General features: G+C 39.7%; 1 non-coding gene across 1 annotated transcript; it reads left to right on the top strand.

The window, feature by feature from the left end:
• Positions 1–23411: 23411 nt before the first annotated feature.
• On the top strand, positions 23412–23518 carry LOC125825055 (small nucleolar RNA R71). The gene has a single exon (XR_007442833.1). It is a non-coding gene; the product is annotated as a small nucleolar RNA R71 (small nucleolar RNA).
• The last annotated feature ends 217 nt before the right edge of the window (positions 23519–23735 follow it).

The raw sequence follows: 23735 nt of genomic DNA, 5'->3' as shown, positions 1-23735 counted from the left end.
GAGGTGGAGTATCTAGTAGCAACCGCTTGAGATGGATGCTCATCCATGAGTTGAGGTGGGGTATCTAGTAGCAATCTCCCAATCCTATAACTATGTGCCCACATAGGTCTATCTAGTGGATCCACCTAAGCTATAAAACAATGGTCCTACCTTAGGCAAGTAGGAATCCATTATTCGGTAAGGGTAACATCGGGATTCCATGAATTGCTCACATGGTCTATGTTGGTTAAGGCTTACCCCCATGAAGAATGTTAATGAACTATGGCTTATTAAGAATGCTTTACTTACTGTGGGTGATGGTATGGGACACCATCTATGCATTGCACAAGTAGGCTTTGAGAGAGGTTGTGGTTTGTTCCTTTATAATGTTAAGTGTAATAAATGTGGTCTTATGATGATGATAATGAGAATGTTGGCTTAATGTCTAATGAATGAATGTGCTCTTAATGTAATAAAGCTAATGAAGAATGTTGACTTATATGCTTGAATGAGATAATGCATGCTATACTTGGATTGTATTATGTGTTACTTCCTTGTTCTGACTTATTTAGTATTAATGTGCCTTGCCTATGGTGACTTCAAAAGAGTACTTAGTGTCAGTAGTAGTATGGGATGCTACTTGCACATTGCACATGTATGACTTAGAGTTGTCTTAAGTTATGTTCCTTATGTGTTGATATGACTTGTCTAATGTTTATGTCTCTTACGTATGAGTATTGTGTAAGGATGGAAAGGTTGAATGGTAAGTTCACTTTTGGTGACCTTAAGGTGGTACTTGGTGTGGATAGTGGTATGGGACGCTATTCATACATTGCACAAAGTATAGCTTGAGGGTTACTTAAGGTAAAGGCTTAAAGGTGAAGGTAATTGTTAATATGTGATTATGTTCTAATGTGGTGAAAGAACTCGTATGTTGATTATGTCTTGTATTATCCCTCTTATGCTTATGTTCATGAAGTTTTACCAAAATGGCATATATTATGACTTTCAAATAAAATGTCTGTTTTAAACATGTTTTTGCATGGCTATCATGCTTAGTACTTAATTGTGATAACCCATTCTTCTTCATGTTTTACTACAAGTGTAGGTTCCGACATTTGAGTGGTTTTCTCTAGTGAAGCTTGGATTTGAGTTCCCCAAGACTAAGTGGTATGCCCTCATAGATAGAGGACAAGTAGTTGATGTTTCCTTTCTTCTTCGATTGTAAAGGGTCGTGACCGTATTTTGTTTCAAGTATGTTGTTTAGATGGCCATATGAGATGATAGACTTCCGCTTTCTTTTAAATGAACGTTTTTGATTGTTGGATTTATAAAAGAAAAGTTTTAAATTCTGCACTCCTTCTAAGTATCTTATGTATGAATGCTATGAGGCTTGGATAAGACCTCTTCGGCATCAAGTACGCCGTGTCGCATCCGGGGTCTAGTCTCGGGTCGTGACAAACATGGTATCAGAGGTTCATGTCTTACAAGCCACTTCTAGTAGAGTCTTGTTCATCGGTGTGAGTCGCGACACTTCTATGAGTGAGAGCCTATAGGAAGTTAGGGATTACACTTCTTTCATATTCTTGAAGTCGTGCCTTAGAGTTTAGCTCTATAATTGTCTGTTTCCTAATCCTTTTCTTGCGTTTATAGGATATGAATACAAGAAGGATGCCCGCAAAAAGAGTGGAAGAGGAGAATGTGAATGAGGGAGTTCCTCCCCGAGATCCCCAAGGTCCTCAAGGTTGCCAAGTTCCTCAAGGCAATCAAGTTCCGGTTGGTGCTCCGTACATGACTAATGAAGAGATTAGGTCAGCTTTTCTATCCTTAGCCCAATCTATGACGTCCCAAGTGAATAGAGATGTGGGGCCTAGAGTGAATGCTATTAAGAGTACTATGGCTTCTAGGTTGAGGGACTTTGTGAGGATGAATACTCCGGTTTTCCTAGTTTCTAAGGTGGGAGAGGATCCCTAAGAGTTTTTGGATGAGGTGTATAAGATAGTCAATGCTATGGGGGTAACTTCTTGAGAAAAAGTCGAACTTGTCTCTTACCAATTAAAAGATGTTGCCCAAGTTTAGTTCACTCAATGGAAAAGTAATAGGCCTATAGGAACGGGTCCTATAGAATGGGAGGAGTTTAAAGAAGCTTTCCTTGGTAGGTACTTTCCCCGTGAGAAAAGGGAATGTAAGGTGGAGGAGTTTATAAGCCTTAGACAAGGTAGCATGAGTGTGGAGGAGTATTCCTTGAAGTTTACCCTATTGTCTATGTATGCTCCATCTTTGGTGTCCAACCTTAGAGATGAGATGAGTAGGTTTGTTACCGGTGTATTCTACCTAGTTAAGGAAGAGTGTCGTACGGTGATTCTTCATGATGAGATGAACATTTCTAGACTCATAGTGTATGCTCAGTCTATTAAGGAGTCTAAACTTGAGAGAAAAAGTAGAGAGATATAGAGGTCTAGGTCTGATGACCAAAGGCAACCAAGGTCAACAATGATAGCGTGTCTAACCCTAAATCTCAAGGATGGAAAGGAAGTGGTTCTTCTTTTGAAAGATCTAGGTGTGCTAAGTATGGGAAACAACATTTGGGTGAGTGCCTTGCCGGCACAGATGGGTTCTTTGGGTGTGGAAAGAAGGGTCATAAGATGAGAGATTTCCCAACACTCTCAGCAAAAGGGAAAGAGACTTAACAAGCTTCTCTTGATGGCCTGGATCATAATGCTCCAAAGAGAAACCGTTTCAATGTGCTCCAAGCTAACAAGGACAAATGAGCTAATCAGGATGAAGGTAGCGGTATGTGATAGTTCCTTTTGGTTGTGAATGTTGTATTGAGGTTCCTCTGTTGTTTTTCATGTTAGGCTTAGTTGGTTTTTCTCCTAAGTGGGGGATAGTATGTTGAATAGTAAGGTTGTTGAGAGTTTTGATATCCTCATCTCTTTCCTTCTATTCCTATTCAAGTTTGAGACCAAGAGTTCCTTGTAGCTTGTTTCATGTTTTGGAGTCATGTGTGATTATGTGTTTCCATAGTCTCCTTATGTTATGAATGTTCTTAATGAGTTTATGTTTGAATGAGAAAATGAGTTTATTTGAATTATGTTCCTCTTGTTGATATGCATTTAGTATGAGTTGTCTATATGCTTCATGAAGTAAAATGTTGATCATGCCTAAATGTGCTTTTGAGTGCAATTGCATAATGTGCTTAATGAAGTTATGATGATCCTGATAAAACTTGGAGAAGGTAATTCCTCCAATGTAATGAGAAATGTTGAAGTAATGTTGCATAAGGAGTTTGTATATGTAGTTCCTACCTTCTTGTATTGCATTGAGCTTATTGATGTGGAGTTAATGTTTCCTCCTAGTTTTGTACATTTGTTTATGGTGTTGCATGCATGATGGGCTGCTAGTCTTGAGTCATTAACCCCTTAATCTGTTGTAAGTGTTATTCGAGGATGAATGTTCCTAAGTGGGGGATAATGTAACGACCCATAAAACTAATAAGTGAAACTAATGCCTAATATATGTCTGAGTTGTTGTGAGGTTTGAGGGTGTAAAATATTGTCCTGAGCTATGGTTGAGGGGTTTAGGGGTTAAACGTCAAGGTACAACTCCCCAAGGACCACCCAAGGGGTCCTTGAGGAGGAACCTAAAGACTAACCCCTAAGACCCCAAGAAACCAGACTTTGTCCAAAAGGTTGGACCTATGGATGGGACCTACACCCCGTAGGTCCAACCACGACTGGTGGTCTTGATCCGTAGGTCAAGGCCTTCAAAACCAAGACACACTCCCAAACCACGCTTGACTAGGACGGGGCGTAATCCATACCACGGTTCGTGGTTTGATGGTCGTGGTTTGCCCCTGCAAAAGTTGTCAAGGTTCGGCCAATGTAGGGGTGGTTTGGTAAATTCATGTTAAGTCTAGTTTGGTTGTGGGACGGTTTTAAATAGTTATTCATGGTATTTTATGGGTTTTTAAAGTATTAAAAGGTATTTTAGACTTCATTATTTCAAAACCCAAAATACAAACCTCCCCTCCCCTCCAAAAGTTCTCTCTCTAGAAACCTCCATTAGAGGTGAAGACTTCAAGCTTCCAAGGTCAAGACTTCAAGTTTTTCAAGGGATTTTCGTGGATTTATTCCATTTAAGGTATGGTGGTCTTCATCATTGACTTAGTTTCTTTCAAGGAGCCAATCTCAAAAGTGATTTCAAGTCTCCAATGTTTACCCAAAAACCCTGTATTTGAATATATGCATGGGTTCGATTTTAAATGATCCAAAGGATTTATTGCATTGATTTATGAATGGATTGAGGATTTAATTATGAATTAATATGATTTCTTCCTAGAACCCATGTTTTCCCCCAATTTCCTAAATTGTGATTTGTGATTGGGAGTTGATTGATTATGTAAGTATGTTGAATTTTTGATGTTTATATTGAATTATGTAATTGATTCATGTTAATTTCCTATTCTATTGTAGTATCTTGGATTTAGGGATTGATGTTGGTTCTTATCCTTGAAGGGTAGGTTATGATCAAATTACATATTGAAGTAGAATTGTGCTTCATCTATTGATCCATTCGAAAGGTGGAGGTGTTTACTTACTATGTATATTGTGGTGTTGAATTGATGGATATCTTCCTTGTACCTCTATATATGAAGGATATATGTATGATCATGATGTAAAGTATATGTGTGTGATTTCAATGAATGAATAATGATCATGTTTAGAATGTAATTGTATTATGATTGAAGGTTATTTCTCAAATAACACTTATGAATGATGAAGTTATATGTGAAAGGTTATTCTTACATACTCACACACACTCATCAATGAATAATGAATGAAGTTCTATAATTATGTTAATGATGAAGTACTTATTGAAAGGTTATTCTCAATTGTACTCTAATGAATGATAATGAGATGTTGTGAAAGGACTTTCTCACAATATGAGGATTTTTACGTGAAAGGCTATTCTCATCTTTGAATTTATAAGCTTTCCAATGAATGATTGTAGGGATGGGATGGATGCTCATCCGCGAGTTGTGGCGGTGTATCTAGTAGCAACCTCTTGAGATGGATGCTCATCAGTGAGTTAAGGCGCGGTATCTAGTAGCAATATCTCTATCCCATAACTATGTGCCCACATAGGTCTAGCTAGTGGATCCACCTAAGCTATAAAACAGTGGTCCTACCTTTGGCAAGTAGGAATCCCTTATCCGGTGAGGGTGACATCGGAATTCCATGAATTGCTTACATGGTCTATGTCGGTTAAGGCTTACCCCCACAAAGAATGTTAATGAACTATGGCTTCTTAAGAATGCACTACTTAGTGTGGGTGGTGGTATGGGACACCATCTATGCATTGCACAAGTAGGCTTTGAGAGAGGTTGTGGTGTGTTCCTTTATAATGTTAAGTGTAATGAATGTGGTCTTATGATGATGATAATGAGAATGTTGGCTTAATGTCTAATGAATGAAGGTGCTCTTAATTTAATGAAGCTAATGAAGAATGTTGACCTATATGCTTGAATGAGATGATGCATGCTATACTTGGATTGTATTATGAGTTACTTCGTTGTTATGACTTATTGAGTATGAATGTGCCTTGCCTATGGTGACTTCAAAGGAGTACTTAGTGTGAGTAGTAGTATGGGATGCTACTTGGACATTGCACAAGTATGACTTAGAGTTGTCTTAGGTGAAGGTCCTTATGTATTGATATGACTTGTCTAATGTTTATGTCTCTTATGTATGAGTCTTGTGTAATGATGGAAAGGTTGAATAGTAAGTTTACTTTTGGTGCCCTTAAGGTGGTACTTGGTATGGATAGTAATATGGGACGCTATTCATACATTGCACAAAGTATATCTTGAGGGTTACTTGAGGTGAAGGTTTAAAGGTGAAGGTAATGGTTTATATGTGATTATGTTCTAATATGGTGAAAGAACTCATATGTTGATTATGTCTTGTATTATGCCTCTTATCCTTATGTTCATGAAGTTTTACCAAAATGGCATATATCATGCCTTTTAAATAAAATATCCATTTTAAGCATGTTTTTGCATGGCTATCATACTTAGTACTTAATTGTGGTAACACATTCTTCTTCATGTTTTACTACAAGTGTAGGTTCCGGCATTTGAGCGGTTTTCTCTAGTGAAGCTTCAATTTGAGTTCCCCAAGACTAAGTGGTATGTCCTTATAGATCGAGGATAATTAGTTGATGTTTCCTTTCTTTTCATGTAATAGGCAATTGTTAAGACTTCGATTGTAAAGGGCCGTGACCCTATTTTGTTTCAAGTATGTTGTTTAGATGGTTATATGAGACGATAGACTTTCGCTTGATTTTAAATGAATGTTGGATTTATAAAAGAAAAGTTTTAAATTCCGCATTATATTTAAGTATCTTATGCTATGAATGCTATGAAGCTTGTATAAGACCCATTTGTGGTCTAGTAGGCCGTGTCACATCTGGGGTATAGTCTCGGGTCGTGACACATAGAACTTGTCTCAAATTTATGAACTCCCTAGCTTTAGCGTCCCTCAACTCTCTCGGGAAGAACCTTTCTAGAAAAGCTCCGGTAAAACACTCCCAAGTAACATTAGCTGCATTCCCACCCTTATTTTCCTTCCACTGTGTGAAACATATGTGAGCCACATCCTTAATCTGGTAGGACGCCAACTCTACCCTATCATTCCCAGTCATTTGCATTACACTAAATATTGGATTTACCTCATCAATGAAGTTTTAGGGGTCTTCACCAACGTGCACCCTAGAAACTCGTGCAGATTCTTCCTAAAAAATTCTTGGACCCCAGCTGCCATTGATCCACCATTAGCATTTGAAGGAACTGGAATATGCTGATTGTTCGGGTTTGCTACGCTCTAACCCAAAAGTTGGATGTCATTCCAAAACTCTGCATTCGAAACCTCATGATCTGAGACTAGAGGAACTGCGTTAGCGTTGCGGGCATTATCATTCCTTGTGTAAGCTCTACGAGGAGGGATGATCTGAAACATATAACGTCAGAACTAGATATGAGATCATACCCACACACGATAAGAATAACAAGAAAGTGAAGTTTTTCCTAAATCACTTTGTAGCCTGCCCTCATAGATGTGGCACACTTCACACTCATGAAAGGCACTCTACTTAGTACGAATTTTCAGACATCTTAGGATTCTTAAACCTAATGCTCTGATACCAAGTTTGTCAAGCCCTAAAGCAACCTCCTTGACGTAAACACGAGACCTAGGATCACGAGTGACCCCAAGCTAACCCTGAGCTGGCATATTATAAGCATACTTAAACAACTAAACAACAAATACTATGCGCATGCTTAAATGATATGATAAAGTGAATTATGGGGAATATCGAATACTAGTCTGAATAAATGAATACTAAATAAGAGTTAATAATACTAAACATTAACTCCAAGCTAAAGATTAATCTAAAACTATGTCTGAAATATGCGTCTAACTGACTAGAGATGTTGGGACATCCCCCCAGCTAACTCTAATAAAGCTGAAAGTGAAATGAAAGACTTAATGTAAAAGAACATGTCTATCGTCCTCAGAGAATGATGACTCACCATTAGGGATCTGAATGCTAAGGACTTGAACCTACATCACGATAAAATATAGCGTAGAGTATGTGTCAGACTTGAAAGGTACTGAGCATGCATGATAGGATAAAGCTGAACAAACATATAACCGAACAAAGCATACTGAGCAATGATGTGATTTGAACATGATGAAGATACTGAAATATACTGAATATGAACTAAACTAATGCAATGACCATGTAAATAACATACTGAAACTGAATACTGAAATATATCTCAAAACTTGGTCAAACGCACTAGAGTCTAACTGTGGGACCTACTATTAACCGACATAAAACCACGCGAGCTGAACATGGAGTCCGATGTATAAGCCCCATCGAGAGGACCAAATATACCTTTCTAGAGGTATAAAGGCATGAGTGGCGTGATCACTAAAACTTATGCCCAGCAGAGGGGACTTATAAACCTACAGGGGCACGTAGTAATTGGACTATGAGGGTGACGTACCCTAGTCCAACCCGGTGTTAAGCCTACTCCCAAATGGAATGTGTACAAGACAACATAACTGAAATAAATTGGATAACTTAATATTCTGACATGCTAACTGAAAATGCATCATTAAAGTACTGATAATGAAACATTTGAAAACTGAGGCAAGTATATCTATATATCTATCCTATCTAGTGTAGTTTATGAACTAAACGAATATACACAACTAGGGTTCTGAATTTCATGAAAGAAGCTAAGCAATAATGTTATGACGACATGAAAAATTTGATTTAGAACACTACAACAGCTAAATCATAACAGTTATCTAAAGTTCTAGAAACCCTAGGTCTATGCAATATATAGGGAATCAAGATCCTGACTGAATTCTAGTGACCTAGTAGATGAAAGGAATCCACCAGTGAAATCCCACATACGTGGTGACGAATTCCATGGAGAAATCTTTTGATTTTAGGGCTAGAACTAAAGGAAACTTGACGCGTGTTCTTGAGAAAGCTATCGCCTAGTTCTTCCCATTTTGCTCTAAGTTTGAATGATTTTTTGAGAATGAATCGCTTAGGGTAAGTTCTCACTTAGTTACTAGGCTTAAGCAGACCAAAACAACATAGTTTAGGGATTAAACAACGTAGTTTATGTGTCCAACGCATAGGGGAAATGACCAAATGACCCACCCCTGACTTAAAAGTTGTCGGGGCCAACGATCGGCCTGACCGACGGTCCGTCCTGTCAATCTGTCATTTTGCTTCAGAGTGCTGAAGGGTGGGGGTCTGAACCACGGACCGTGGTCCCACCTACGACCTGTAGGTCCTACTGTTGGTCAAGATTTGGTTGGAATTTTGAGAAGTTTTGGGGGAAACTGGAGTTGGCTAACCACGAACCTCACCTACGGTCCGTGGGTCAAACTACGTTCCGTAGGTGGCCTCCGTTGGTGTCATCTGCTACTTTTGGAAATCTTCAATTTGGTCTTTCTAGCATATATGGTGTTACATCAAGAGTCCTAAGGTGCCTATGAAGCAATTTTGTAGAGTCTCTGTTATCGGTGTGAAGCGCGCTAGACTAAGAATTCTCAAGTAACACCACTCCTCGGCAGCGAATCCATTTTGATGTTTGCGTAATTAAGACACAACTTCCAATGCAAGGGAGTGGGCTTGAGAATTAATAGAAAAATAAAATAAAGTTCTAATTAGCCATAGCTAAAAACATTATTTGAATATAAACATGTTAAATCTAAGGGGTGACACAAGCGTCAATTATCAATGGGGGTTTGTGACTAGTAAGTTAAAATAACAAAAATAAGAAGAGATATGAATATGGAGATGAGATTCTTGGGATGTGATAGGAATACGGGCTAGACTAGACTATTGGGAACATGCTTTTGATAGTAAATCCGTTGAGTATTTGTGACTAGGGTAGACTATAGTGGGGGTAAATTCTCTCTCGAGCAACTTATCCTGAATCAAATGGGTTCCTCTCGGACACCCACTTGTCGCATGAAGAACAACCTCTGCCTTAGCCCACTCACTCTCTCGAGCTGAGTGTGTGGGAGAGGGACTAGGGTTCACTCTCTCGAGTTGAACCTCATGTCGACCCACTCCCACCGACCATCAATTTAGTAGTCTTAGTTTTATGACCTCTCTCTCGAGCAAGCCGAAAACACAAAGGTGAAATCGTATTTGCGACTACAATTTCAATAAGTTCCACCATAACTAGTAAACAAAATCACATCTAAACAACAAATAAACTATCAACAAGCAAGACCCAACAATTAATCTAACCCATATTCACAAAATCACACCCCCAAGATTTGGGGTTTAGATACACAAATAGATAGAAATTTATACCAAAATGAGTTTGCATTCAAATGGGTATGAAGATTTATGTCTCAAAACAAGCAAAGAATGAAGAATCCACAAGACCCAAGTCCAAATTTTTGGAGTTGAAACTCTTTTAATCTTCAAGTTCTTCAAAACCCTCTCCAAACTTAGAACTCAAAAGTCTATGTTAAAAATTCTATATTAAAAATCTAATCCTAAACGAGTATTTATAGTTTTTAAAGATTTGTGTTGCAGCGGATCACTTGGCGACATTAGTCGGAATCACTGATCAACTCGGCGATTCTCCCTTTGGTGTAGTTCATTGCCGTCTTGCATTAGCCTTCAACATCATCGTGTTTTGGATCATTAGGCGACCTAGTACTGATTCACGAAACTGCTCCGTGACACGCTGACTGCTCTTTTTCACCGCCAATTTGATCCTTTCATTCAGGGCTCAAAACACTGCAACAAAACGCGAGGTGAGATCATTTGGGAACACATCGAATGGCTTCGGCGATCCGCAAATCTTCATTTCTCTGTTCTTTCAGCTTCCTTTGTTCCTTTTTTATCAATTGTATCCATGCCTTTGTCTCCAAGTCTAAATACCTGAAACTTAAGGATTTTTATCAGTTTTTGAGACAAAACATGCATTTGAGGACACTAAACCTATTAAAACATAGCCCCAAATGAGTCCAATTTGTGGACTCATCAACGAGCATATAAGAAACTCTGTTGATGTTTGTGGGATGTTCTCCTTCAAGAACATATCTCAAAAGTTGGTCCGATTGAGGTTGTTCTCATTTTCTTTAATGGGAGAAGCATGTAAGTGGTTGGCTGAATTGCTAATAAACTCCATAACTTCGTGGGAAGAGCTAGTCACCACATTTCAAGTGCGATTTTTCCCTCCTTCGAAGATGATGACACTTTGGGACATAATCCAAATCTTCAAGCATTTGGAGGGTGAGCCAATTCATGAGACTTGGCAAAGATTGAAGAAGTTAGTACTACAATGCCCAACTCATGGTTTGCCTGACAACATTTTGCTGCAATATTTTTACCGAAGCCTTGATTCTGTGAACAAGGGTGTAGCTGACCAACTTTTTTCGGGAGGTTTGATACAACAACCTTACATTATAGCAGCCCAGCTTTTGGATGGTATGACCACAATTAATCGGGCTTGGTATACCCACAAAGAACAGGTCTCCCCTCTAACTTTTAAATTCACCAAGGAGCAACTTGAGAAACACCAGGAGAGGGACCAAAACATGACAAAGATCATGACCTAACTTGACATTTTGTCCAAGAATGTCATGGGAGCTGGTGCTAGAAGTGTCAATGTTGTGGGTGTTGGGTGTGTAATCCCCGATGAGGGCAAGTTTGAAGCGTTGTACAACAAAGAAGTTAATTTCCTAGCCAACAAATGAGGTGGTTATCGTGTAAACTACCTGAGGCAGTGTGGTAACAAAAGTTGGAGAGGTATGAAGGTTGGAAAGATCGTGATAGTTGGAAGAGGTAGCCAAGTTTTTATCGCTTTATTTTTGTTTTAGAAATAATTGTGTGTTGATTGTGCATGTGAAAAAATGGAATGTGTTTGAAAAGTTGTGATTGGTGAGAAAAATGTCCAATCGACGTGTGCCGTACATGTCCGTGAGCCCGACTTGGACCACCACTGGGCTCAAGAAATTATAAGGTTGGAGTCTGTAAAACTCGGCGAGCCCAGGAGAAAATCGGTGTGTCACCAAAATGTCGGTGATTGAGACTTTGTCCGCCGTTTGGACCCCCACATTAACTGGAGGGCTTGTAAAACTCAGCGAGGTAAGTGCCCACTCGACGTGTTGCCGAGTGGGTCAGTGAGAAAAATTAATGTCACCGAAAGGGAGAGAATTAGACAGTTTTTAAAGGCCAAAAGTTTAAACTTTCAATCTCTTTCACATTCCCTCATTTTTTAACTTCCTAAACAAACTAAACATTTCCACCCTATTTACTCTTTCCGATGTTTTCACTTTTCCTCCTAACATACTGCATTAGGGCTTTGGGATCAAACCTCACGGTATCAATAAAAGGGATTTGGATTCAATACGTGGGTTAGACTAAAATCAAGGATAAAAAGGCTCAATTGGGCTATTCTAGGGATATTATTTCTAAACAGGCTAATATTAAAGACAATTCAAAGAAAGCCTATTATCATCTTCTAAACACAACACCACTTTTATTTCATTTCAATAACATGTCGGGCAAGTTCTAGACTCAGATACATTACATGGATACTAACAGAATCTCACCACACGTGGCACAAGTTCTAATCAAGAATGGTTCAATCATAGCACACAATCAGTTTATGCACAAGGTCCAACTTAAGCTTAAGTTGCAATCAAGTCAAATACAAAAAAATCACTGCATTCATATATCAACTTCAAAACATGCTTTTCATACATATTCCTTTCAGACTTTTAGGTTTAGCACAACCCATCATACGACTCAATGACGAAATTGCCCTTAAGACGGTCGTCATCCATCTATTATTGGGCAATGTGACTCAACTATGACTCCTGACTCAATCTTACAAAGAGAAAATCTTTTTTGTATTTTGTACGGTTCAAATGGACTTTCCTTGGCCAAAGAACCGAAAACAACTTCCAAGGAACCCAAAAATAAAACAAAACAAAAACAAAAACATAATCTAACGATGTTCAACAATAAAAATATATACAGACCAGGTATGCTTTTCACCCCTCACCCCACACTTATACATTAGCACTGTCCCTAGTGCTTTACAAAAATTATCAAAACAGTTCAAGAGGTAAGGCCAAAACACTCCCTGATCAATCCTCTATCACATCACCCCCGTCGACCTCATCACCAGCCTAAGCGGGGTCTACCTCCTAATCCAAGTCAGACTCCACATCTGAGCTGGTTTGCAATCTCTCCTCATCGGTCATAATAACATTGTCGATTGGCTCACGAAACGCAGGACCAATGCCAAGTAGGGCCTTCGCATGGTCATTCAGAGGGCAACACCTCTTAACATCTCCTAGCTGCATATCAGTGGACGCTAGGCAACCAGTATGATGGTGCAACATGTCTAAGCCATACATCCTGGTCATAATCAACTCATCGCATCGATGATACTCAGCAGTGGTGAGAGTTGGCCAAAGCTCAGTGTCGGGCCCCTTGGTCCTAGTGATGTCCATCGGTGCGGGGAATAAGCGTGCCATGTAGTCCACATTTTCTTCTGGGACACCTGCAAATCAACATATCCTAGTAATAAGGCCACCAAAAGCATACATGTGCCCGTTGTGAACTCGGGCCTTGCGATAGCAAATTTTCAAAACAGGTAAGATATTCAGCTCCATTCCAGTCATCAAGGCATATACCATGCACACCCTACCACGAGTAATATCTGTATAGTGGAGACCCGGTATGATACATTACATGAAAACTTTTAACCAGATGCGTGTCTCCCGAAGCATTTGAGCATAGGTAAGAGATTGGTGATACCTCTTCCCACTATGCTTAGTCTATTGCGACATGGATTGTGGATCATACAGAGTATGTCGGATGGATTTGGTATAGAGGGCGTACGTTCAACCCTGTCAGCACTAGTGGGTTCGCGTCGTATGGTGTACCCAATATGTCATTTATACCTGAAGGAATGATAGAGACATTAACTCCTATTATCGTCACAAAATGGGATCTTGCCTTCGGTGCCCAGTTGGCGTAGAACTCTCGGACCATATGCAAGTTGCACTCTTCCAGTTCGGCAAAGATAAAATCCATCTGCAGCTCCCTAATCCGCCTCAGGATCTGTGGGAAGTCACATGCCAGGTTGTCCCCCAAACCGCCTTGTTTGGCCCTTGGGAACAGTGGGTGCGGGAGGTACATGCCCACTCCAGACACGTTTCCTCTGGCTCGAGGTTGCAACTTCCTTCCCGGGTCTTTGAGAGCTTGACATGGTTACCTGCAATCAGAATAAAGTTCACCCCACCACACATAACATTGATAACAATTTGGGGGCTGTGCCCACACCACCCACACTTATTTCAAAACATGATTCAGCTTAGGTACTCAGACTTCCAAAAATTGACCGATAACACACTCACTTAATTATCATAATCATAGAACCAACTAGGCATAACATTATTAGTGACGACCACTCAAGCCCACCACTAAGATCAAGATCCACAGGCTAAACTTCATAATTCAACAAGTAAGTAGTGTTACTCAAGACTTCACATGACTATATGCAAACAACCATAATAGAATCAGGACTAATGAATGATCACCAAGATGATTTTATACTCCTGAATTTGACATACCGAATAATCTTATAGAGTGTTCCACAATTTGGACCCAAAATACTGCACATTCCTCTAAAGAAGTATGTGTATGTAATCCCCAAAATAACCCTACACCTGCATTCGAGCCCCATAAGGTACTGTGAACTCACGATTTCAACATACCCACTAACAGGTTAACCAAATACTCAGAATCAAGCACAACCCACAATGTCAACCTATCAAATTAACCCACAACCCACATACGAGTAACAAGAAGTGTATCTACTCAAGAATTTGAAAATACCCCATCACAAGACATACAATCATCTAACCTTACCCTAGCAAATTCAAATCACTACACGAGAGCACACCAACAAAAACCTAGAGTTCGACATCCCAAAACACTCAAATTTCGCTGAAAAGAGTAGCAAAATACATACCTTGGTTGATAGAGAAGAGTGAACTTGAGAGATAAATATGGCAAGTTGCCTCCGCGTTAGGGATTTAAGATGGAAAATCGCAAGGGAAAAATGGAGGGGAAAATTGCAGTGAAAACTAGGGAATAATGGGGGATTTTTCGGTGAAATTGGGGTTAAAAGGGGAACTGGGTTGAGTTATTTCCAAATAAAATGGGTAAAACCCATTTACTTACAGAAACTCAAAATTGGCTTACCTGAGGCGCGACGCGACTGCTACACTGAGTGCTCTTCCTTGTTTAGAAATTTATTTCCACGCGAGGCAAAAATTTTATTCCTCGCTCCGCGACACGGGACTGTCACGTGTGGCCTTTTATACTTGACGTAAAAACTAAGTCCCGTCGAAATCAAAATTAGGGACTTCCTCCATGACGCGCCAAGTACACGGACCAGTCTGCCTCGATTTGGAAAATTAATTCCAGCGAGGCAAAAATTAGGCCCTTGCTTCGTGACGCGCGACTATCGCGGTGTTGCCTTGGGCACAATTCTTGCTTCCTGCACATTTTCAACACACAATCCATTAGAAAAAACACGATAGGGTTGCTTCCCATCTAGTGCCTTAGTTTTGGTTGTGGCACGACTCATATTTTTGTATTTTTCTGAATTATCTATTTTTTTTACTAATTCCTACGAATTCAAATAACAAAACAAAAACAAAGAAATCCTAACTATTACAAGGTTCACAGGTTTCTCTTGTGTAGCACGTAATTTAACGTCACGACACGACCCATCTCGTGACTCATTCGTCATTCAATGTGAGCGCTTCAAGCTCATGATCAACATCATTCCTGAAATAGTGTTTGACATGTTGCCCAGTCAGAAGGAAAGTAGAGCTCTTTCCTTGTTCCTTAGCTCCACCGCACCATGTTGAGTCATCCTCACTACTTCAAATGGGCCACTCCATTTAGATTGAAGCTTTTCGGGGAACAACTTCAACCTTGAGTTAAACAACAACATTGTCACGACCTGAGAGCACCCCCTAGTCGTAACATGGCGTAGTTGACCCTGAAGAGGTCGCATACAAGCCCTTAGCACATTCATAACATAAGACAATAGAGAAATATGGAAAATTTGAAACTTTACAATCGAAGTCTTATCTCATAAAAAAAATAAGCGGAAGTCTTTCTATACTCTTTGTCTCAAAACCATCTATTTAAAAATCAAGAATAAAAGTCATTGGGACGCAGCTCATACAAAGTCTAAAACATAGAATAAAGACATACATGCAATATGGTTGTTGTCCTCGAAGCTATGGGGACTCACCAAGATCTTCAATTCATCTAAGTCCTTGAAACTCTAATCTCCAATAGCAACTCAAAGCTCCAACCCTACATTTGGTTAGAATGTAGGCAATATGCATTAGTACAAAGGTACTAAGTATGAAAGCTAAATAACATCATAAGAGCATCTCAAATGGTTAGTCAACAGAAGACATAGCATAAGAGATAATAACATAATCATAACATAACCATTATAACCATAACATAGTTTCCAATATAAGTATCATATAAACATAAGTCAACATAAGACATAATTAATAATCATATGAGATACATTAAGTTCATAACATAGCCTCTACTTAGGTTCTCATGGTCACATCATTCAACCTTAGGTCTTTTCATATTACAAGAGGACTACTCTACAAGCCACCTCCAAGTATACTTGTGCAATGCAAGGATAGCATCCCATACTACCATCCAAGCTATGTACCGCTCTTTAGTCATTCTTGGTTATAGCCCACTCTTCATATTCAAGACTTAGGTCCTCTTGTCATCTTAATTATAACCTAGGTAGATGGTCATCTTTTAAGATCCTTTATGCCATAAGGATGTCACACTTCTAAATAACTTAATGACACACTTGTGCAATGAATGAAAGGCATCCCATACTACCCTTTACCCTAAGCATATTCTTGAAGACATCTTAGTCATATTCATCCTACCTTGGCCGTATTATTAGTTTAACTCTCAAACTAAGGAACCTCTCATCTTTAGTCAACTATAACTAGGAAAGACGACTCTAGTCCAGTCCTATCTCAAAGCTCTTCTTTGGTAACCCTAGGGCATACCTTGTGCAATGCACTCATAGCACCCCATAATACTAATCATGCTAGGTATTACTTTTAGGTCCTTTTTACTATTTCTTCTTGTGTTGGAACCTAGTTCCTCTCTTAGCTTTAGAACCCTATGAAGTCTTCTATCTCAAGTACATCTTAGTTCCTCATTAGATTAACTCTAGGAAATACTATCTTAAGTATGTCTAAGTTATCTAAAACACATGGACACTATGAGATACTTCCTTAAGCATGTCTAAGTCCATATATTCTCATGAACACTATGAGATACCACTCTCGGTATGTCTAAGTTCATCACACTCATGAACACTACCAGCTACTTTATTAAGTAAGTCTTAGTTCATTATGCTTAGGACACTATGAGATGCTTCTCAAGCATGTCTTAGTCCTTAGGATATGGAGACCTCTACTAGGGAAACCTTGACTCAACTTACGTGAAGGATCCCGTCTCATGAGACCTAACATTGGGAAAACCCACACTCTACTACGTAAGAGTTCCCCCTTTTACTTGGATAGTCATCACATCTACTAGGTATGGCTCTTCTTTCTTCTTGGAGTCCGGACCCGTGTGACACTCCTTCTCATTGTCATATCCACTTGGAGCCAAGCATACACCCTAAGGTTTACTAGTTAAGCCTTGCTTAACACTTTCTCTCATGGAAGGATGCCCTTAACAATCCATCCATGCTCAAGTGATTCAATCACTTTTATCTATCAAATACTTAGATCTACAGCCAACACAATAACCTGAGAACACAATATAAACTAATACAAGTCGTAGTCATAGGCCCTTCTATACATGGTTCATCATCAACTCAATTCATTCTATCCTCATTCACATTTAAATTACAAGATACTCAAGTAATAGGTTTCTTTTAAGCAATTCTCATCACATTCCTCACTAGTAGGTGAACCTAGCCATAAATCATCTTTAAGGTTCAATTCAAACTTCACAAGTCAAGATCAACCCTAATTAACAAGGTCTAGTCCAATTCACATTTACATGATCCTAACTATGATCAATTAACATTCAAGACATTGAAATAGGAAGATCAATTTAGAACATTAAATCTTGCCTCTAATGGCCTAAGCTCACAATGATCACCTTCATAAACTTAGATTAGGGTTCATCAAGGAATCCACATGAAAACAACACATAATCATCATAAAAATATAATTCAAACATAATTGAATGCTATCCACTACTTTGGAATAACAATCAAGTCTTACCCATAATGTGATCACAACCCTAGCTAGATTGGGGTATTTTGGATTCACAATTGAGGGGTATCTATGGGGGCTCCATGAGTCGAAGAACCCATGGATGAATAAGCTTCACATACCTTCAATCAAAGCCCCAATCAAAGCTTGAATCAATGGTGAAAATCGCCCTAAGCTGCTACCCCAACTTCCTTTCTTCTTCTTCTTCTTCTTCTAGAGAGAGGATTTCTTGGGGAGTAATTTGGGGGTTCTTTAGATGAATGAGTTAAAGTGATTAGTTTAGGTTTTATTATACTTATATAGGTGTCAATTTAACTCATTAACCGACCTATATTAACCCCTAATTAATAACTAACCCAACCCCTAACTTCTAACTTAAAACGAAAAGCTGAAAAACTGGCAGCATCTACGTTTGGCCATCCACGGACCGTCAATTAATTAATGGTCCGTGGTTTGGTCTCGTTGATTGGACCTGGGACTGACAGTGCTTCACTATTTCGACCATAACTTTTTCCTCCGAGATCGGAATTAGGAAAACTTGGTGGCGTTGGAAAGAGAACTCAAAGACCTTTAATTGGATAGGTTATAGAACACCTAATTCGTTTTTAGCTACGAGATATGACCATTTAAAGTTGATCCTTACTCCTAACTAAACTGAAAAATTGGGCAGACTTACGAGACCTCCACCTACGGACCGTAGGTGGAGTGACGGGTCGTTTTGTCCCTCCGTCGTTTGGTTCTGAGGCTTGGCCATGGAAGCTAAGGCTCCCTAGTCTCAGTCATGACCTACGAAGCTTGACCTACGGGGCGTCACTTGACTTACGGGGCTTCACTTGCCTCTGTAAGTCAAGCTGTTTCGACAGCTTTTGGCCAATGTTGGGGTCTTCCTCAAGGACCCCTAGGGTTGCCCTTGGGGAGTCGTATCCGAATGTTTGGACCCTAAACACGTCCACCTAGGTGTAATAACCCTTTACACCCAATTCCAACCTCATACCACACTCCAAAACTTGGCTACAAAACCCTACAATACACTACTTCAACTAGACTAGTTTCCGGCGTCATAGTCGTTTCTTGATGTTTGACCTCAAAAATTACTGAACCGACTTACATAGTCATTATTCATCAATTAAACAAGTTTCCAACTATAACCTAATATGTGAGTTTCTAAAATCACCTACTAGCTTCTATTAGACCCTAGCTTGGTCCAACAAGTTTCTACGGGGTGTAACAAACACTAGTTGACCAGGCCCAAAGGTGTGTGCCACAATATGCCTATCATGCCACCTCTTGGTCTTTTCTTTGTACAACTTGGCATTCTCATAGGCATGAAGTCTGAACTCTTCTAACTCATGCATCTGCGTTATCCTCTTCTTTCTAGCCAACTCAGCATCAAGATTCAACTTTTTAATCTCCCAATATGCCTTGTGCTCCAATTCAGCTGGTAGATGGCACGCTTTTTCAAACACCATTCAATAAGGAGAAGTCCCTATCGGTGTTTTGTATGTAGTCCGGTATGCCCACAAAGCATCATCTAGCTTGTCTGCCCAGTCTTTCCTTTGGGCATTCATAGTTTTTTGGAGGATCTGCTTGACCTCTCTATTAGACAGTTCTACTTGCCCATTAGTTTGGGGATGATATGATGTAGATACTTTGTGTCTTACCCCATATTTAGCTAGTAAATTATGCACTGAACTATTAATAAATTGCGTACCTCCATCACTGATCAATGCCCTTGGAGTTCCAAACCTGGTGAAGATGTGCTTCCAAATGAATTTCACGACCACCTTTGAATCATTGGATGGCAATGCAACAACCTCCACCCACTTGGACATGTAGTCCACTACCACTAAGATGTATTGATTACCATGGGACAATGGGAATGGTCCCATGAATCCTATCCCCCAGACATCAAAGATCTCTACCTCCAGTATATTCCTCAATGACATCTCATGCCTTCTAGAAATGGTGCCCATTCTTTGGCACTGATCACAACCATTCACAAATATAGCAGTATCTTTAAAAAGAGTAAGCCAAAAGAAACTAGATTGCAATACCGTATGTGCAGTTTACTCGCCCCCATGATGTCCACCATATGGTGAAGAGTGACAACTCTCCAACACTTATGATGTGTCCTGTTTAGCTACACATTTTCGCACCATTTGATCAGGTCCCTGCTTGAATAAGTAGGGTTCATCTGATATATAGAAGCTAGCATCATACTTCAACCTCTACTTTTGATGTATTGAGGCCCCATGTGGAAATAAACCACTCACAAGAAAATTTACAATATCAGCATACCAAGGCACTTGAGCAAGGTCCAAAGCAAGCAATTGCTCATCAGGAAATTATTCGCAAATCAGCCCCTCATTCTTCATATAAGATGAATCCTCCAATCTGGACAGATGATCAACTATTTGGTTCTCAATTCCCTTCGTATCTCTTATCTCTAGATCAAACTCTAGAAATAACAGAATCCACCTAATTAGCCTCAGCTTGGCATCCTTCTTATTAAACAAATACTAGATTGCAGCATGATCAGTGTAGACTATAACCTTAGTTTCTACCAAGTATGATTTGAACTTATCAAATGCAAACACTAATGCCAACATCTCTTTTTCAGTAAGATTATAATTTGGTTGGGTTGCATCAAGTGTCTTGCTAGCATAGTAGATGGAATGAAACATCTTATCTTTTCGCTGCCCAAGCACTGCCACAACTGCTATATCATTGGCATCGTACATAAGCTCGAATGGAAGCTCCCAATTTGGAGAAATAAAAATAGGAGCTTCTATCAACTTCATCTTTAGCAACTCAAATGCCTACAAACACTTCTCATCAAATACAAACTTCATCTCTTTCTCTAACAAGCTGCAAATGGGTGTTGTAGTCTTAGAGAAGTCCTTAATGAACCTCTGATAATACACAACATAGCCTAGAAAAGTTCTAACTCCCTTCACTGTGATGGGTGGTGGCAACTTCTCAATAACCTCCACTTTAGATTTGTCAACTTCCAACCTATTCTTGGAGATCTTGTGTCCCAACACAATTCCCTCTCGAACTAGAAACTGACACTTCTCCTAATTCAACACCAGATTTGTTTCTTCACACCTAGCAATAACTCTGGCAAGATTAGTCAAACAAAGTTCAAGAGACTCACCAAACACCGAGAAGTCATCCATGAACACTTCAACAAAATCCTCTACCATATCATGGAATATTGCCATCATGCATCTTTGAAATGTCGCCGGTGCATTGCATAAGCCGAATGGCATGCGCTTGAACACATACTTGCCATACAGACAAGTGAAGGTAGTCTTCTCCCGGTCCTCTAGTACAATAACAATCTAATTGTACCCTGAGTAGCCATCAAGGAAACAGTAATATTCCTGACCCACCAATCTATCCAGGATCTGATCAATAAAAGGCAGCGGGTAATGGTCCTTTCTGGTGGCATCATTGAACATTCTATAATCCATGAAGATACGCCACCATGTCACTGTTCTTGTGGGGATTAACTCATTCTTTTCATTAGTTACCACCGTCATTCTGCTGTTCTTGGGCACACATTGTACTGGACTCACACATTTACTATCTAATATGGGGTACATAATGCCTGCATCTAACCACTTGATTACCTCTTTTCTTACCACATTCCTCATCACTGGATTTAGTCTCTGCTAATGTTGTGCACTCGACTTATGTCCTTCCTCCATATAGATTTTATGCATGCACAATGTGGGACTAATTCCATGGATGTCAGACATTTGCCAACCCAAAGCCGCTTTTCTCTTCTTCAAGATGATTAATGTTGCTTCCACCTGTGCATCAGACAATGTTGCAGACAAAATAACTGGTAAAGTTTTATCTTCACCCAAAAATGCATACATGAGGTGAGTTGGCAATGCTTTTAACTCCAGCTGGGATGCTACTTGAATGGAGGGTTTGGTTGGAGGACCCAACACTCTATTTAAAGGCTCCCAACGATCTCCGAATGTAACTACAAGTGCCACATCAAGAAATTGCACCATTTCTTGTGCCTCAGCATCCCTATAGATTTTAGCCCCTTCTAGCACTCGCTCTAAAGGGTCCTTAGATGCAATATATCAAGTCTCTGCCTTAAGACCTATCGTAGTTATGGCAGACAACTCCTCATAAACAACTGGTAGCTTTAATGCCTTGTACACGTCAAACACATCCACTTTATTATGTGTTAGCTTTGTGTACAATGAAGTTGGCATCAAATTGATACTAGCTCTTAGATTACACAATCCACGAGCATGAATGCTCTGCCCTATAGTGATCTAAACTGTAAAGCAACCCGGATCTTTCAGTTTAGTGGGCAACTTATTTTGGATTATGGAGCTGCACTCCTTAGTAAGTGCAACAGTCTCATATCCAGTCAGCCTCCTTTTGTTCACAACAATCTCCTTCACATATTAAGCATACCTAGGTATACCCTACGAAACATCTATCAATGGCAAGTTAATGTGAACTTGTTTCAAAAGAGAGAGAAACTTACCAAAACATTCATCCTCCTTCTATTTCTTGAACTTTTGAGGGAATGGAGGAGGTGGTTTCACTATTGGTTGCACTGTTTCTTCTTGTGCAATAACCTCACTCTCTTTGGTTTCACTGTCTTTACTCACAACATCACTGTTTCTTTTATTAGGAGCTAACTCCTCTAACTGCAAACCACTGCATGTACCTACCGTGTTTACCTACCTTGGATTCGAATTAGTGTTTCTCGGCAAACCTCCTTCCGATCGTGAGTTTTAGGCACTAGCAAACTACCCAAATTGTTTCTCCATTATTTGTATAGCTAACTAGTTGTTTCTTCCATCAGCAGCTACCTGGGCATAATCAACCATACTATTTTTCAGCATCTCCTCCATGCTCATGTTACTAGACTACTTTTTTTCTGCTCCTGTTGGACCTGCGGTTGGTACCCTTGCGCATTTCCTTGGGGTCTATATTGATTTTGGCCTTAAGCCTTATTTTGATTACCACCCGAAGAAAAAATTGGATAGTTGCGCCAACTTGGATTGTATGAGTTTCCATAGTTTTATTGGCCTCCTCCTCATTGTGCATTCCCTACAAAGTTCACAGAATCTGAGTTTGCACCACATACCTCTGCACTATGATCATCACCTCCACGTATTTCACACCAAGTTGGTGGTTGTTTAACTGCATTCACCTGAGCGGATTGTTATCCCAATGCTAGATTTCTGAAGTGGATGTTCATCATGTTTTGCATTGCAGCAATCTGTGTAGTTAAGGCAGTCACTGCATCTACTTCAAGTATACCTGCAGTTTTTTTGTATTACAGGTTTTACCCCACCTCTGTTCCATTTGGGGTTAACATGTGAGATTCTGTTCAGCAAGGTGAATACCTTAGCATATGTCTTCTCCAAAGCCTGACCACCTGAAGCTGCATCAAGCAAAATTTTGGTGTTAGGCTCCAATCCTTCTATGAAGGTATGGACCAACACCTCATTAGACTGATGATGATGTGGACAGCTCATCAACATCAATTTAAACCTGTCCTAAGCTTCGTACAAGTTCTCTCCTCCCTTCTGTCTAAAACTTAGGATGTCACTCCTCAACTTAGCTGTTTTCCTAGATGGAAAAAATCCAATGATGAACTTTTGTGCAAGATCATCCCAGGTGGCGATAGAGTTAGCGGGCACAGAATTCAATTATCGTTTTGCTTCCCCAAGCAGAGAAAAGGGAAATAAGGTGAGCCTCACATACTCCTCGGTTACTCTAGTTGGAGTGTAAGTATCAATGATCTCGAGAAAGTTTTGGATGTGAACTGTTGGATCC

This window comes from Solanum verrucosum, unplaced genomic scaffold (genome assembly GCF_900185275.1).
Source record: "Solanum verrucosum unplaced genomic scaffold, falcon-dt-bn FXZP01000076.1, whole genome shotgun sequence".
Lineage (NCBI taxonomy): Eukaryota > Viridiplantae > Streptophyta > Magnoliopsida > Solanales > Solanaceae > Solanum > Solanum verrucosum.
This window is presented reverse-complemented; position numbering and strand designations above follow the sequence as displayed.